The sequence below is a fragment of the Ursus americanus genome, chromosome 3, assembly GCF_024610735.1.
Source record: "Ursus americanus isolate L20-20 chromosome 3, mUrsAme1.1.p, whole genome shotgun sequence".
Taxonomy (NCBI): Eukaryota; Metazoa; Chordata; class Mammalia; order Carnivora; family Ursidae; genus Ursus; species Ursus americanus.
In genome coordinates, this window is record NC_142129.1 from 89,443,277 (window position 1) to 89,462,181 (window position 18,905).

The following is an 18,905-nucleotide window of genomic DNA, read 5'->3' on the forward strand; positions in this document are numbered from 1 at the left end:
AGTCTGAAATCTATGGAAATGTAGAGTAACAGGATGAAAATGGGCAGTTTTTTGTGGGATTCTTTATCAAGGTAAAAAATCTTGCGTGGGCCCCTGGGTGGCTCAGTGGGTTAGGAATCCGACTCTCGATTTTGGCTCAGATCATGATCTCAGGGTCATGAGACTGAGCCCCACATTCGGCTCTGCCTTCAGTGTGGAGCCTACTTAAGATTCTCTCTCTCCAAAAAAAAAAAAAAAAAAAAAAAAATTGCCATATGTGCTGGCTATAAATTTAAAAAGCTAATATCCAAATAATTATGCATGTTTTCAAGCCTGGGGCTTGTAAACAGCCTTGCTTATTTCAGCCTCTAAGCCTTTGCACTTGCTGTCCCTCGGATGCATAGTTCTGTGTCCAGACATTTGCATGGCTGGCTTCTTCTCCTTCTAAATTCTCACCTCAAATCCCGCTTTCTTTTTTTTTTTTTTTAACTTTTATTTTTTTCTTTCTTTTTTTTAACTTAAATTTATTTATTTTTTTAAAGTTCCGTGATTTATTACTTGCGTATAACACCCAGTGCACCATGCAATACGTGCCCTCCTTAATACCCGTCACCAGCCTATCCCATTCCCCCCCCCGCCAAAGCCCTCAGTTTGTTTCCCAGAGTCCATAGTCTCTCATGGCTCCTTCCCCCTTCTGTTTACCCCCCCTTTCTTCTTCCCTTTCTTCTCCTACCAATCTTCCTACTTCTTATGTTCCATAAATGAGTGAAACCATATGATAATTGTCTTTCTCTGCTTGACTTATTTCGCTTAGCATTATCTCCTCCAGTCCCGTCCATGTTGCAGCAAATGTTGAGAAATCGTTCTTTTCGATGGCTGAGTAATATTCCATTGTATATATGGACCACATCTTCTTAATCCAGTCATCTGTTGAAGGGCATCTTGGCTCCTTCCACGATTTAGCTATTGTGGACAATGCTGCCATGAACATTGGGGTGCATATGACCCTTCTCTTCACTATGTCTGTATCTTTGGGGTAAATACCCAGTATGTAATTGCTGGATCATAGGGTAGCTCTATTTTTAACTTTTTAAGGGACCTCCACACTGTTTTCCAAAGTGGCTGTACCAACTTCAAATCCCTCTTTCTCATAAAGATCTTTCCCGACTTCCCTATCGAAAGCATGTGTTCCCTCTTCCCCCACCAGTCCCTCTATCACATTTTCCTGTTTTGATTTTTCCTTAGCACTTTTCACTTCCTAAATGATCTCGTCTGTTGCTTACCCATTTCTGCCGATCTCCCCCCAACTAGACTGCAGGCACCTTGTCCCCCATGTCCATCTTGCTCTTTATTGCAACCCCAATACCTAGAACAATGCCAAGCACTCAGTATATATACGTTGAATGGATGATTCCACTTACTTCCCCCTTTCTTTCAGCGTTTATGTTTCTACTGTGTGGACCATATTTAGGCAAGATCCCTACCATGTCTTAGCTATGCCCCCTTAAATATCAAAAGGGGGGAAATCATATTGAGATGAGGTGATTCAGAACACATTTGGAAGCTTTGCATTCTACAACAAACCCTTATAAGTGGAGGGGTGAATTTCATCAGCTAGTAGTAGCCAAGTGTTTTGAAGGCCAGAATTTAGTAGATATTGCTATTTGCAAATATGTAATTTATAACCTGCCTGTTTCCAGAAGTGATCTGAGAGGATGTATGATCAAAAACATACAATACTCATAAGCAGAGTCAATAAAACAAACACTCAAATCCATGCAGAATAAAAGGAACATGAGATGCTAACTGCCGAGGCTAATATCATTTCGACAATTGCTCATTAAACTTAAGCCAGGACCTCCTTAGGGCAAAGATATAAAAGGAAACAATGGTTTCTGTAAACCTCAAATCGTCGCAGGAGGAAGAGTTGAGTGTGTCACAAATGACCCTCTTCTCTTTCATGTATTCATTCAGCAAATACACATTGCTTGCCTGGCGAGTCTATGTGCTGAGTGCCAGAAGTACAGGGAAGAGCTAAGAGGAGTAAGATTGTCTCTACCCTTGAGTTGCTCATGGTCCTGGAGGAAGGGGAGGGGATCAGGCATAGTTATAATTAATTATAATAAGATAAATATTGTATTAGAATCACATACAAAGTGCAATGGGAACAAGAGGATAGGCAGCAATTCCTTCTGCCTGGGGATGCGCCTTGGAAGGGAGATCGTGTTGGCTCTGGGCTGAGAAGGAGCTCACCAGTGATAGGCAAGTATTCCAATCAGAGGCTTGAAGATTTCAGAGCATGCTGGATTATTCAGGGCATCTGGGGTATGAAGAGCCAGGTCATCATTGGACAAGAGCAAACGCTTTTTTGAGCATTTACTGTGTACCTGGGTGTTAAGCTTCATACAGATGCCACAAGATGTTACTTTGCTTACTTCTCATTCATGCCGGAGGAGACTGGGGCTTACGGAGGCTAGGTACCGTGGACCCTGTGACGCCCCCCAATGATGGACCCGTCAATGGAAGGGGTATTGAGGACTTGTCCCCCTCGCTGCCTGGGAGTGACCCTGTCGCACAGCCTTCAGCTCCCAGCAGCCCCTCCAGCACAGCCTCAGTTGCAGAGAAACCCCCTCGTCCAAAGCCTTGTCCAAAGCCGCAGCCTTTCCAGGATGGCCCACATCCAGGGACCTATCCCTTGTGGGAGTTTAAAGGCCCAACTCTGGCCACTCTAATGGACCCTTCTAGCTCCAAAGCTTCCTCATGGGGTTGCAGAGACATCAAGCCTGTGTCCCAGCTGGACTTCTCCTCTGCTCACTCCTGCTTCCACCAGGCCCTCCCTCAAGGGTCAGTTCTTGTCCTTGACCAACAGCCTCAGAGTTGGCTTCCTGTCCAACCCACCTCTAACTCAGTCAAGGTGATGGGGTGCTGAAGCCTTGTTTAGAACCCGGATAATATGACTCCAGAGCTCAACCATTTTAGTCTAGCCCTCTGATACCTGATGCAGAGTGGAGATGAAGACAGGATTATAAATTTGGGCCGGCTATGAATGCCCTTTTGTGTCATCCCAAAGAGGTGAGATGTTATTCGAAGTCCAAGGGAGAACCAGCAAGGATTTTAAATGGGAGGGTGATATCAGCAAATGTTTTAAGATGGTTTCTATGGCAACAGCACAGAGCCTGGACAATAAGGGAAAAGGTCACCTTATCTCCATAATGGCTGTGGTTGAGTCTCGCCTTATTTACAATCCCTTCTTTAACTTTCTGAAAAAGATGCAAAAGAGAGCAGACATAAGTTGGGTTAGCGGAAGGATACATATGAGCACAGTTATCCTGTGCATTCTTCTCAGACTGATAGTTGGCTTCCAGTTTATCTTCAACACAAAAAGGCCTTTGAAGGCATGGCCCACAGGGCAGTTAGGAAATGATTGGAATAGTCATTGCTGTGCTCCCTCTACTTTTCCCCTTTTATTGGGCTCATGACATCAGTCTTGAAAGTGGGGTAGAAACAGTCTAAGCTTGAGCACTGATGGTTCAGAGGAGCTGTGGGTCAGCTGGGAGCACAAGCTGCCTGGGACCAGTTGTACCAAGAGGGCCTTTTGAGCCCACACGGAGCACCTGCCGCTGGGGGAATGGGAAACCCTTGGACCCAACTCATCAGCAGGAACCTGGGGTCTCCCAGTAGACTGCACTGCTTTTGTCTCCACATTGGGTTGTCTCCATGAGAAGGCACTCACAATCCTGACGTTACTGTCCATCTTCCCACCTTTGGACATATGCCACAAGGGCAGAACTCAGAGAAACCTGGCATGCGGTTCATAGTTCATGTAGCTGATAGCATGCACCTCCTACAATTCCATTATGGCTCCAACAAGTACATTATTATTCCCCTTTAAAGAATAAGGATTGCATTGGAATGCTGGCCTAAGGTTGCTCTGTTGGGGGGCATATTTTATATCCATAGTTTATATCCACAGTGTTGAAGGTTCCTGCCTCCAAACAACAGAACTGATGATCTGGGTACAGTTACTTCGCTTTGTCCATTTGGAGACAGAAGAATTTCTGCCAAAAGCAGTTGTCTTTATTTGATACAGTTATTCTTAACCTCCTGTCTTGATAGTGGAGAATCATGCTTTAACCAAACATGGATAGGGTCCTTTGAATGTCAGGCACTGAGCTACCCGTAGAAGTCACAGAAAGGATGCAAAATTCTCTACTACCCCAAATGCGCATGTGTGATATGCCCACCAAATTCCTGAGGCTGCTCCGAGTTCACAGGAGGAAAGCCAGGCCTTCTGCTTCAAAAACAACCACCCCGACCTTCTAAAAACTACTTCATATCATTTACTCAGAACATGAAAATTAAAGGACCCCTCCAAAGCAGTTATTTCTAGGAAATCATAATATCTCAGTTTATGACCCCTCCAGAAAGGAGCAGAAGACATGTTTTTCCAACCTTTATATGGAAGGGAATGAAGAGGCGTTTGGATGAAAGCAAGAACTGACCACACGACTGCTTTCTGGGTGAGGGGTTCCCCTGCCTGGTGCAGCGCTCACGTGGAAAATTAACTACCCCAGGACCAGAGGGGACAACTCCACACACCCCCCATCAATAAAAAATCACCTCCTTGCTTCTGTTGTTTGAATGTCCTGTTAGCATCCTTGTTTGATTGTCAAAATGATTTGTAAACCAAGAAAAGTTGGCCATGGAAGACTCTTTTAATGGCGGATTGAATTCCCTGATCTTCGTCTTCCAAGAAAAACAAAAACCAGAAAGCAGGGGCAAAGTCCTGATTTTTCTGCCAAGTTCATATTCTATCTGTTCTGTTAAATTAATGGCTGGTACATTAACCCCCTTTTATACTTAAAATCATTTTACTTGAAATAACCTATTTTATAATGTATTCCATGATTACTATTTGAATACTAGGTGACAAAGTTCATGAGAGGGAAATGCATTAAAAAATGTTTAGAAAATTATAGGATTGTTTCAAAAATTTTCTGAAATGGAATGCAATTTTCAGGACATTTCCTGGGTTTACTTACCGTAGTTTTACTGTTTTACTTGGGCAATTTGCAGACATCTATAGCCATCAGTTTACTGACTCTCCCCCCTCCCCCTGCCCCCTCCTGGAGAAGATGTTTGTCACAGAGAACTACGTCCGTGGCGGTCTTAGCTGGGAGGAACAATGACTATGGGAAGGAAAACTAATGTCATTCGTTTTCAGAAATACAGAAGTCACTGTATCATATTACTTTTCTAAATACATAAAAGAAAATTAAGGGAAAAGACAGTAACACATGATTGTCTCATGTTTTGAATAAATTTATTTCCCAGAGCAATAATTCTACATGCTTTGGTTTTATCTGACATGCTTCAAGACAACCTTGGCAATGACGAGCTTTCAAACAAAGTGGGTTGGGCCCCTGGGTGGCTCAGTCCAGTTGAGCCACCGACTCTTGATTTTGACTCAGGTCATGATCTCAGGGTTGTGGGATCGAGCCTCGAGTTTGGTTCCGCGCTCAGCACGGAGTCTGCTTGAGAGTCTCTCACTCCCTCTCCCTCCGCCTCTGCCCGTCCCCCCCTCATGCTCTTTCTCTCTCTCTCTCTAATAAATAAATAAATCTTTTTTAAAACATAAAAATAAAATGAAATGAAATATAAAATGGAGGGACGTCTGGGTGGCTCAGTCAAGCATCAGACTCGATTTTGGCTCAGGTCATGATCTCAGGGTTGTGAGATCAAGACTGCTTAAGAGTCTCTCTCTTCCTCTCTCTCTCTGCCCCTCCCCTCCCTCTTTAAAATAATAATAATAGTAGTAATAATTAATAATAATAATAAAATAGAAAATGGAGTTATTTTAGAGCCAAGATTTTTAATTGTGAGATTTAATTATAATTTACAATGATTATATTTTGTGTTAAGGAAACTTTTTTTTCCAGGACTTTGGATATAGCCAAACCAACACCTTGTAACTGGGAGATAAAGTAACCCATCTAGAGATGCAAATACATTTAGCTGCCAGTATTCCTAAGCTTTCAAAAAAAAAAAATGTTGAGGTGACAGAAACTAAGGAAAATAGAAGACCAAATGTGAATTGGTAAATTTGCTTCTTAATGCCAAAAAAAATTTTCTCAACTATAACGTTCTGGATATATGAAAATATGTTTTTCTTGGTTTTGTTACCATGGAGGTTTTAAAAACAAAACAAAAACTTTGCTGGCCATCCCTCCCCGCCCCGGTTTAGCAATTATCTAGTCGGGCACACACGGTAGAAAATAATAGAGGGATGCCTGGGTGGCTCAGTGGGTTAAGCATCTGCCTTCAGCTCCGCTCATAATCCCAGGGTCCTGGGATCAAGTCCCACATTGGGCTCCTTGCTCAGCGGGGAGTCTGCTTCTCCCTCTCCCTCTGCCTTCCACTCCCCCTGCTTGTGCTCTCTCTCTGACAAATAAATAAAAAGTCTTTAAAAAAAAAAAAGAAAAGAAAAGAATAGAGATTTCTTTTCAAGCTAGAATTAGGCAAGTGAGCCAAAGATCAAGTTCAAAACACATAGCCTTCAAAGTAGACACACATGGACACGCAGGGCGCTACGTACAAGTACAGAGAATCATCTTCCAGAGCTCCCTTCTGAAGGGTTTCTTCTCTGACACACAGGCTGGCTTTCTCCTGCACTCCATTTCCTCCCGACCTCTCCTTTCTGGGATAGACGAGGTGCCACAGCAGGTGACGATAGTGAGGACACCATCGTGCCTACTTAACAGTGATACTTCACCTAATGGGAATTCAAACATATTACCGTCCTGCTCACTTAATGGTAATGCAGATGTGTTTGTGAATTCTCAAAGCATGCGCCATCTCCAGGATTCTTCAGTCAGTGAATTTTATCTTAACCAATCCGCATGAACATTAACAAAAGCATCGGAGAGAATTTTCTTGAGACCTAGATGGTTTGTGGAGCGTCCGGGTTTGGAGTATAAAGTCCTCCCTTTAGATATAGTTGACGAGACTAGCCAACATGGATTGCAAGCTTATTCCACTAGCCCATTTGATAAATCTGTGGATAATGAAGTAGTAACTTCACCCAACTTCTCCCACACTGCACACCATAGAGCCCAAGTTCTAGGGATTTTAGTGCTATTACATGCAAAGGGGACATGATCAAATATTGGGAAGCACAGAGTTCAATAAGCAGAACAGGTTTCTTGACCTGTGGGCAATTTCCAGAACCTTTAACATACCAAGAAACACTGTCCATCACCAAGAGGTAGATACTTCGTGCAAAGTTTCCCAAACCTATTTGACTCCCAAACCTTTTATTCCAAAGCAAATCCCAGGACCAGAGTTCCATGAAACACACTTTGAGAATTGCTGTAATTCTCGAGGGTTCCACCAAAGTATCATTGCTTCTAGCATGTAGAGCTACAAGCTAAATGTACGTTGCTCTAAGGAAAGACGTCATGGGGGCGCCTGGGTGGCTCAGTCAGTTAAGCACCTGCCTTCAGCTCAGGTCACATGATCCCAGGTTCCTGGGATCAAGCCCCACATCAGGCTCCCTGTTCAGTGCAGAGTCTGCTTCTCCCTTTCTCACCCCTCCCCCGTGCTCATGCTGTCTCTGGCACGTGCACGCTCTCTCTCAAATAAATTTTTTTTAAAAATCTTAAAAAAAAAAGACGTCATGGACTTCCACATTATTTTGATAAATCCTTAGAAATTATATTTCCCCTTATCACTTCATGGCTCTTCTCTTTAAAAAAAAAAAAAAGACCATCTTATTTAATGTGTCCAAGTTCTTGAAACCAACATTTTGGGAAAACAAACCTGTTTATTTACTGTGATTTTTTATTTTCATCTTCTTTTCCTGTATTTTATTTTAAGTGATATTTTCGATAAAGTGATTACATAATCACTTCTAAATGTTGATGTTTTCCCTTCTTTGTTTTTTACTCCTGGCCATTTTGCTTTATTTTTCCTCCATGTTCTGTGATATAGAAGCATAAAGATATCAAGAACAATAAACTGTGCTCTTATTTTTTTTAAAGTCGCACACCAAACAAGCAGCTCACAGCATACACGCTAATCTGAGAACTCAAACAAAGCATGAGGAAAACTTTCTACCATCCAGGCCCAGGAATACATCCCCCCAAACGTAAAGAATTGGAGTTTCATACTGAAGTGACTCTGATGTTAATCCCCAGCAGGTGTATTTGCCCAGGTTTCCTAGTGTTGACCAGCCCTCCTTCCTCCCTTCCCTTCAGGAGTGGTTTTCTTCTGTATTTGGGCAAAACTGGGAGACGCCAGTTCTTAGTCTTTGTTCTTGCCCTTGAAAGCCTTTGCTTGGTTGACTTGCAGTAATTTATCTTTTAATACCAGGTAATTAGGGTTTTTTTTTAAGATTTTATTTATTTATTTGAGAGAGAGAGAGAGAGAGCATAAGCGGGGTGGGGAGAGAGGTGGAGGGAAAGGGAGAAGCAGGCTCCCTTCTGAGCGGGGAGCCCAATATGGGACCTGATCCCAGGACCCCGGGATCATGACCTGAGTTAAAGGATGATGCTTAACCGACTGAGGCGCCCCCCCCCCCCAGGTAATTAGTTTTTTATTAAAACTCTATCACAGTTTTAAAATTCTGCTGATCCCTAATGCTAGAACACTGGGTTTGCTCTGATCATGCTGGAAAGGCCTGTAGCCCCCGCCTCAACGACTTACTGCGTGATCACGTACTCCCGCTGCTGTCCGCGGTGCTGGCCACCAGCGCAGAAGTCAATGAACGGCATAGTCATTTTGGAAACTTGCTTTAAGCCCTGACCCGAACACTTATTTCCAGCCCCACGTCCCCACTTGCTAGGGCAGATTGAGAAAACATTTCGTTTAACATATTTATTTGGTACCTCTTACAGGAAGAGAACTGGAAAAAAGTATTAGCATTGTTCCAAATTTTATTCCATTATTTTATGATCACCACAAAAGTTTACCATTTGAAGGAACCTTGGAGATCCTCTCGTTCAGGGTTCCCAGGCCTTCGTGCACCTCGGCAGCCTCTGGGGAGCTGTTCAAACCCAGATGATCGCCACCCCCACCTTAAAGGTTCTGGTTCAGCGGGTCTGGGATGAAGCCAAGAATTTGCATTTTCAGCAGTTCCCAGTGATGCTCGTGCCAGGACCTGAGCTGGGAACAGCTATCCTAGAAAGCCGTTCTTCCAGTCTACTTCAGAGACTCTGAACATTCTTGGAGCTGGCTTGAAACCCAAACCCAGCAGAGCTATCAGGGGAGGGAGAAAATCATGGTTTCTCCAGGCCTGGGGGCAGCTCAAGGGATGATGGATGGGTGGGCCTCAATGTTCATCAGGGGTATTCATCAGAGAAGGCTTAACTCCCTAACACAGGTCCCCAAAACTGCTGTGGCTTAGTTGCCCGTCGGGGACCATTTTTGAGAACCTGATGTAGTTTGAGTTGATGTAGTTCGACCTTCTCTTTTTCCAGATAAGCAAATGGAGCTTGGGCAGGGCAAGGAGGCACACACGGCCAGTCAGCTGCTGACCTGGAGTCCCCGAGTGCCCCGACATCCCGCCATTTCAATACATTCCCTCCTCCCTTCCTGGTTGCCTGGTTTCTGCCTAGAATCGCAGTACCAGTCATTTCTCAGCAGTTACCACTATTGGCAAGAAATTTTTAAACAGATTTTTCTCCCTGCTGATTGGGCCGATTGATTCCTTCAGTGACTTTCTGCTCTCTTTTCCCTCCACGCGGAAAATTCTGACCCAGCTTTGCTTTTGCTCTTGGTGAGATTAAGCTTTATGTTTTTTAACCTATGTTCAGTTTTATTAATGGAAACTTCCCGAACGATCTATACAACAACTTTTTATATTTTCTTGGCTTACGGCTCCTACAGGTAGTGGTTCTTACTGTTAGCTTAATGTTTTTAGAACAACCTATAACCAATATATTTTGTGAGCGCAGAAGGATTTTATTTACCTCTGAGCATTCTGGCCATGTTTTTTGCTTTCTCTTTCATGTACTTATCTTCCTCTTTCTACAGAATCGTATTTCCTCTAATAATTTGGACTATTCGTTTTTCCTAATGGCCAAGTTCTCTTCTAGGCTAGGAGGCTGCCGCGGGTCTAACATGGGTGTGGTGCCTGCTTTTATGATGGGCAGACGTGCCATCTGCCAAAAATCTCTCTCTACTCTTTACAACGAAGGCAGGAACTCTCGGAGGTGTTAGCCCAGGGCTGCAGAAGGACACCCACTTAAAGATGGGGATGACATGACCAAAAACAGCGTTTTCTTCATCTTACAATTTAAAAGGTCCATCTGACCCTTATTATGAATTCAAGGAAGTAGATGTTCTAAGGGTCAATTGCAGACCAACGGCAAATGGGTTGATTCCTGCGGATTTTCTGTCCTTGGGGAAAAGTAAATGCATGCATGACCCAACTGTAGTATTATTTTGTGGGAAGCATAGCATTTCTTCTGACGAGCTTTTGTGTACAACAGCTGTTCAGCGAACACATTTTATGAGGCTAGCAAGCCATTATGCATAACAATAAAATTCAGTAACAGTTTAAACAGGCTCTCCACTTGCCAGTGGGTGGATAAAACCAAGATATAATGTGTAACATTTGTTACAAGCACATTTTCATACCCAGTGTGGTTATTGGGATGAAAGGAAGAAGCAGCATATGTTTTGCTCCTCATAAGTGACAAGTTTAACTGGTTTGGACTTAATAAAAAGTCTCTTGAGTTTGAATGGTAAAATTAGTATCTATCCATACAAAATAGACATATTCAGGAGTAAAAGAGCTCCAAAGTAAATGAAGGCTTGCGTCTTCTCTGGGCAGAATGTCAGAGACCTGAAATCTTATCAACTAATGGAACCCATGTAATTAATTTATAAAATTATAATTTCTAAAATCAGAGCCCAGTCTTCAAAAGAGTGACTCAGTCGTGGATACCGAGGTGGATACAAAATGTACCACTTATCGTCCATCTTTGTAATATTTCATAACAGAGAACATTCTATATTTTAAAAGAGGATGGCTTTGTTTTTATTAATCAAAATTCAATGGTTAATTTTTGGTCAGTCAGCAGTTTAGTTTCCCTTTATATAAAATACATGAAAGGATTTTATGACTCAAGGACTATCAAGCAGTGTTGTTTCCTGTGCTGTAAGGCTGTTAAAACTACTCCATGAGTGAGACTATTTAGGCCCTTTCGTAGCAACAGCGTGCAGAGAGATCACTCGTGAGATGCTCTGTGCCGTAGGAACACAGGCGTGCCATTCACACACGCGCCTCCTAATTTATGTCTTCTATCTTCTTGCTCTGCCTTCAGAACCCTGCCTAGAATTTTCCTAACCCCATTTCCTGCCCTAACGGCTCTGGCCATTCAGAACACACAAGGCATTCTGATGTTTCCGTAACTTTGTACTTACTCTTCTATTCTATCTGCCCTTCTTTTTCTGTCTGCTTAGTTGATCTGCCATTTAGGCAGGGCTGAGCTCCTGTCGATTATATTGGGAAGTTTCCCTGATGCCCCTCTTTGCCCACTGAACTAGCCAGTTCTTCAGTGTTCCCACAACTAACTGAGCACACCCTTAGCCTGGCTTGTACCCATTGGTTCTTTTTTATAAATTGATGTGTAATTGACATATGACATCATGTTGTTTCAGGTGTATAACATAAGGATTTGGTATTTGTATGTATTACAAAATGATCACCGTCATCAGTCTAGCTAACACCCATCACCAAAATCATACTTACAAAAATCATAGTTACAAAATTCTTTTTTTCTAGTGATGAGAACTTCAAGAGTTACTCTCTTAGCAATTTCCAGCTATGCAATACAGTATTATTAACTATAGTCACCATGCTATTATATCCCATGACTTCTTTATTTTGTAACTGGAAGTTTGTACCTTTTGACCCCCTTTACCCATTTCGCCCCATCCACCCCTGACCTCTGGCAACCACTGATCCGTTCTCTATATCTGTAAGCTGGGGGTTTTTGTCGCTGATTTTGTTGCTCCACATGTAAATGAGATGATACAGTGTAGGTCTTTGTCTGATTTATTTCACTTAGCATAATGCAACTTGAGGTGCGTCTGTGTTGTTGCACATGGCAAAATTTCGTTATCTTTTATGGCTAAATAATATTCCATCGTGTGTGTGTGTGTATATGTATATGTGTATACACACACACACACACACACATATATATATATATATACATACACACACAGAATCACAATGGACACTCAGGTTGTTTCCATATCTTGGCTATTGTATATATCTTTGTAAGTGAATGAGTGCTTTTGTATTCTTTGGATAAATATCCGGATATGGAATGGCTGGATCACACAGTAATCCTATTTTTAACTTTTTGAGGAACCTCCATACTGTTTTCCACAGTGGCTGCACCAGTTTACATTCCCACCAACAGGGCACGATGGGTCCCTTTTCTCCACACTCTCACCAACTCTTGTCATCTCTTGTCTTTTTGGTGGTGACCATTCTAACAGGTGTGAGGTGAGAGCTCACTGTGGTTCTGATTCGCACCATTGGCTCTTGATTCATCTGTCTTTGTGTCTGCCTCCCCCATACCTTGAAAGCTCTTTGGGAGGAAAGACCATATCGCGGTACCTGACTTGTAGTTGGCGCTCAATGTTTGCTGAATCGGTGAACCATGAACTGGACTTCGTTCCCTGTGCAGTTACCCCAAGCCACACCCCTGCCCCAGTGCAGGGCAGCCCTCGGCCCCTGTCCTGGCTCCAGCAGCCTCCTGTTCTCCTCTGCCTTCAGTCTGACCCGCTCCTCGCCAGTTCCACTCAGTCTCCAAAGCAACCATTCTCAGCTTCAGACCTGATTACATCTCTCTATCCTTGCCTGTAGAATAAAGGACCAGCCCCTTAAAGGGACAAAGTCATCCCACACTTTACCTCGTCTCTGCTACTTCCCTTTCTCCACTTCGTCTTCCCAAAAGACCTAAGTGCCAATTGAGTGGCTTCACATCCACAAAACGGCCCCCTCCCCGCCTCCACGCTGTGATCCCACTATTGCTGGTGATCAAGAAGCGTTTTCTCTCCCCTTCCCACCTTTTCCCCAGTCAACTCCTCAGCATCCTTTAAAATTCAGCTCCCAAGTGGTCTGGTTGCCTGAGGCCTCGTGAGGGCTCCTCACCTGGGCTCAGGGCGCTTCTTTCCTACAGGACCACAGTGACATAGGGTGGACATCCACAGTTCTGGATTAGACTGGAAGCACCTACGGCCAGAGGCTCTTGCCTTGTGTCTATACGTCTGGGGTCTGGCTTAGAGCCTGTACCATAGTCATCAGGAGACATGTCATGAGCAAAATTGTCCAGAGGCTCCTTAGGGTAGACTGTGCCTTGTTTTTCTTTGACTTGGGAAGTAGCGTCAGTAAATTAGGCATGGGTGGGGATGGAGTGCTTCCCGCAGCTAGAAGCCAGAATAATGCCAACTACTCTACTGTGGCAGCAATTTATTCTTAAAAAAAAAAAAAAGTATAGCCTTTTTCTTTCATCCCAGGAGTGCTCCCGATCACTTGTTTAAACTGGATGATAGAATAAAAAATACAGAAAGAGTAATTTTGAAATATCAACAAATTCACCTAACTAATGTGCCATGACAATAGGCAATTGGTAAGAGTAGCACTATTGTATGTAAGTAAGAAAATAGCGTGAAACTCCATAAAAAGATAGATTTTCAGGTTATTAAATGGAGGACTAGACAGAAAAGGAAATGAGATGTGTAAGCTTGTGGTAACACAGTATTGGGCTCCATATAACTTGGATAAAATCTGATTTAGAGTTGGTATGTTTCCATAATGCTGACCTCTCTACTTCAAAAGCAAATGTATTAGGTTGAGTTAAAAGCTAGTGTTTTGTTTTGTTTTGCTTTCCCCTCAACTCTGGGCTTGACTCTTTTATCAGTAAATTTAAAAATAAAAAACAAATGCACCCCTTCGAAGAGCTTCGCAGTAGTTTGCCACTAAGTCACAGTGCGCTGGCCACACTTATTTATTTCCTTCCCTCCCTCAAGTGTCCCCACTCCCTCCTTACAGATCTGTTGGTCATCCTGCATTACCTGGACCCGGGCCCCCGGCAGGATCCACTTGTCTTTTGAGGGTACTTCTAGAATACTCTCTAGGATGTCCACGTGGGCTTGTAGAGTCCCCACTGTCCACCTGCAATGATGTCCAGGATTTGTGAAGCCATCTGAGTAGAGGCTCACTTCCATCTCTGCATCTGGGACCTCCAAGAGCCGTAAACCATCTAAATGCCCAAGTGGTCTGATACATCCCAGTGGGGTCCCACAAAAGGAGAACAGATCTCTCCTTAACTGATCGGCACCCTATCACCTGTCCTCAAAGCAGCATGGCTTGTGCCCAGCGACAGATGGGACCATCCTTTGAAACAGCCCCTTCTGTTCCCACCCACGCTGCTGTCTACATGGGCTTTGCTCTCTCTAAACCAGGAGGCTTGGCTGGGCGGGGAGACTCCCAGTACCCAGTTCCATTTCCACCACCACATCCCAAGGAAAAAATATAAAAGCCTCTTTCCCTGCCTCCTTATCCTGCAGCTCCCAAAACATCAAACCTAAAGATGAAGCCTTCCTTCCACCCAGCCCTACCCACACCCAATTCCAGGCATGCAATTTCTAAGGATGTCCAGGGCTTTGAGTCCAAGATATCCAGGGAATCACTGGCTCTTCATCTTTAGAGGGTGCCGTTATTGAGTATTATATCCTGGAGGATCCCAGGATTCTTGGCAGGAATCTGCCTGAGCCACTGAGAGGAGCCTATAAGTGCTGGTTCGTTCACAGGAGGGAGGGACACATTCAGGGATGATTCAGGAACCTCAGGACTGCATCACCACGTTCGAGGCTCCGGCCAGTCCAGCCAGCACAGTGTGAGAGACCGTAAAGTGTGGTGCTGTATTTAAAAAAAGAAGAGTTTAGACAAATTTGCCTCCCAGATGTTTACTCTTTAATGTAAATATTAAAGGGCCAAACTCCCACCAAGGTCCTGGGCCGGCCTGCATGTCCTGGACTCACTCCTTCCTATGTTCATTCAATAAATGTTGGTTGAGGGCCCCCGGGGTGCCTGGCACGCTCTTCTTCCATTCTTCAGCCCCCAGTATCCACTTTACCCCAAGAGTAAAGAGCCAACAATGCCAAGGATTCGATTTCCAACCCTTCCTTGACCCTAGGGGCTGTCTGTCAAGGAGCTGAAGACAGAGCAGTGAGCCAAAATCTACATTCTAGAGAGGGGGATGTGGGGAATAAACCAATGAGAATATTAGACTCTCTTAAGGCTATAAGGTAAGCAAGTGAGAAGACTGGATGGAGAGCAAATAGGAGTTTTCAAAAACCGTATTGTGGCAGATCGCAAGTATATACAAAAATAGAACAAATAGTCAAGCAAACTGTATGTGTCTACCACCCAGCTCCCACGTGCTCCACCCAAGTCCTCCTTGTCTATCCCACCCTCTCCCCACCCCACCCCACCATGGATTATGTAGAAACAAGTCTCTGCATCATATGGTTTCCTTATACATGTCTTGGTATAAATCTCTGAAAGACAGGGGATGCCCACTCAGACAGGGTGGTCAAGGCAGGTGTCTCTAAGGGATGACCTGGAGAAGAGACGTGTAGACAGGACACAGAGCCAGCAACATCCTGACATAGTCGAGGATCTGCCAAAGGGCCAGTGTGTCCGCCCTGGAGGGAGCAACAGCCAGAGGGGACCCAATCCTACAGCAGCATGAAGTTCCTAGAAGGAGGGAAAACGCTTACTGCAAAACATAGATCATGCTTACCATGTGCCAGGAATTCCTCCAGTGGTTTGCATATGCTCACTTGTGTTATTTTCCCCAATAACCCCATGAAGGCATGACCACCATTAATATTCCCCTTTTACTAAAACTGAAGAAGCCTGCGTGCAGAAAGCGTGTCACTCCGTTCGGGGGCGGCTTATGAACAACAGAAATTTATTTCTCACAGCTCTGGCGGCTGGGAAGTCCACGAGCAAGGCACCAGGGTGGTCAGGCTCTGGCGAGAGCCCTCTTCCTGGTTCACAGCACCTTCTCACCGTGTCCTCACATGGTGGAAGGGGCTGGCGATGTCTACAGAGTGTCCCTTATAAGGCACTCATCCCATTCATGAGGCCTCCCCAAAGCCCCTCCTCCTAACACCATCTTCTTTGGGGGTTCAGATGGCCACCCATGAAGCAGGTGGGGAGGTGGCACAAACGTTCAGGCTGTAGCAGACAGGTACTGCTAGTTACCAGCTAGTAACTGGCAGCCTCAGAATTAGAAGCCAAGCGATCTGGTTCCAGAATTCCACCTCTCAGTCCTTTCAGGTAGAATGGCTCATCTCTTGCCGGCACATTTCTGTGCAACTTGGAGGAAGTATAGGTGCAAAGACTCAGAGCTGCCCCTTCCAGGTCTCTGGACCCGCCACCCGTCTCGGGGCCCCCACCCCTGGATTACCACCCTCTCTAGGTCTGAATGCCGCTTCTCCTACTTCCCTTCCCTCTCCACCAAAGTCTCTTTCCCTGTTGAAAGCCCCATGAGGGTAGGGAAGAGGGCACTTGGTCATCACACTGTTTCCCCTCATACTGTGCCCACAACACAGTGCGTACTGAATCAATGGTTGTGGGATGAAGACATTAATGAGTGGAAGGAGGTGATGCTTGCGCTGTCGCAGGTAATGATAATGTCCCACCTAGGTCCCCTGGAAACTCTCTTTTCTGTGAGTTGCCTCCACCCTTTTGGGGGGCGTTCAACAACAGCCCCTGCAGCTCTTCTTCCATTCCTCAGCCCCCAGTATCCACTTTACCCCGAGTAAAGAGCCAACAGTGCCAGGGATTCGATTTCCAACCCTTCCTTGACCCTAGGGGCTGTCTGTCAACCAGGAGCAATAAGTGCCGAGGGAGATCATCCAACTTCCTTGCCTTGGGGTGGGACAGCTCTGAAGCCGAGGTCACACTCCACAGCTCCTACAGGATCAGAATCCTTCCCTTCCCCATCCTCGTTCTGAGGACCCCACCCTCAGACACTAGGTCACTTTAAAAATTCCCCTGTTAGCGAATATGGCTGGATAGTAGATCATTATTAGGAAGTTACTATACCTACAGTTTTGTCAAAAAATAAAAATAAATCAAGTTTTTTCTAAAACTGTAGTGAAATCGATGTGATTTGACATTGATGAACCAAAGATATTTTAGGATGCGGTAGTGCCTGGGTCATCCCCGCGAACCTCAGGCACTCCAGCCGGAGACTTCTGATGGGCAGAGGGTTGGACGGTCAGCATCTAACACATCACCATCTCTGCAGGAAAGTGGGCAGAGAGCGAGTGGCAGAGCTGGGCTCGATATTGAAACTCACAAAACTGATTTCTAACTGTTCTGTTTGTATCACAGAACAATCATGAGGTCTAGGAGATCTTAGGAGAAAGCCTAGTAGGATAAACCCCACATCAAATAGGTTGTTGGGATAAACACGGCCAACCTTCCAACCTGTGTCTACTGGTATTTCCTTGACGTTTTAAGAGAAGGCTGGAGGTAAGAAGTACAAGCGCTGATTTGGTTAGAAGAGTCCCAAGGGACCAGGAGACACATGTGTCACATGTACAGAATAAGAAAGGCAAGGACCTAACGCGTGTAAATGAACTCGGAAAGACATATTTGCCGTCCTGTGTCTAGGCAGCCACTGCAAGTTCCTCGGACCTTCCATAAGAAGGAACTGTGATGAATGCACTTATCAACATCCTCGTTTAAAAACAAATGGTGCCACAGTTTCAGGGTTCTAAATGGAAAAGTTAGTAGCAAAAGGAGCTGCTCCAAAATCCATACTCTATGAAATCCACATGGCTCAAGAGGAGAATGATAAAACTATAGATCATGGGCAATTATGCTCCAAAGAAAGGTCTCGAGCCTGCTGCATTCACAAGTCCCTCTTGGAATAAAGGCATAAGCAGAATATACCACCACAGGGCACTTGCCTTATCATGCTGCCGTATTTTCATAAATGAGATTCATAATAACAGAATACTGTAATCAGCAATGTGTCATGAAAAGTATTCTGACTGTTAAGGCTCAGACTCAAGAAACCTGGATTCTTTACCAGGCTGTAGGTTGTGAGTCTTTCAGAGAATGAGAAGATGGGGCAAGACTTGGAGAAAGATACCACTCCATCATGTAGTGACATAATTTATGGTGACAGTTATGTGGCGGCAGACATATGACATCATCTAGTGCTCCTGGAAGAGATCCTATCAGAGCCTTTCTGCTCATCACCATTTAGTGTTCTCAGATAACAAAGATGCATCCAAACCTCTGTAGACCTGGGAATATGGATTTTTTTTCTCATTATGAGAATATCGATAGGCACATGTAGAAAGAAACCATGGCGAATCCGAGGGAAAAGTTTCTACCAATCTTCCTGCATGCCTTCACTTTCAAATCAGCAAGCGTGGGATAGATTCATTCACAATATTTTGACACGAGGCAGGAATTAAACTCCAAAATGGGTGTCCTTGTGGAAACCCAACAAATGTTGTCAAGAAAGTACAAGAATAACGTGCTAGAAAGGTCTCCTTTCACTGGTCTGTCACGACCAACCCCAGCCTCAGTGTCAAAACACTGTCTTCCCCCTTAATTTCTCTATAAATAACCAACTATGAGAAGCCCAAGATAAGCGGGCGAAGTCAGTATTTCAATACTTCTTTTTGATGTCCTCCAGTCTGAAATACTTTCAAGTGGCACATTTGTCTTTAAAGTCATGAAACTCGCCTCACCTAGTAATCTTGTTAGTTAGCTAATAGCTTCCTTCAAACTATTCTTTCAAAATAAGTCAAATAAAATCAGAGGATACAGTTAAAATGTCAAAACAGAGAACACGGTTGCCTGTGTCCAC

General features: G+C 44.2%; 1 protein-coding gene and 1 pseudogene across 1 annotated transcript in view; one reads left to right on the forward strand and one right to left on the reverse strand.

Moving 5' to 3' along the window:
• Positions 1-14,226, reverse strand: part of LOC123789507 (small ribosomal subunit protein eS8 pseudogene) — a 42,151-nt pseudogene extending 27,925 nt beyond the window's left edge.
• Positions 1-18,905, forward strand: part of POU6F2 (POU class 6 homeobox 2) — a 453,995-nt gene that overhangs the window by 380,814 nt on the left and 54,276 nt on the right. The window lies entirely within an intron of this gene.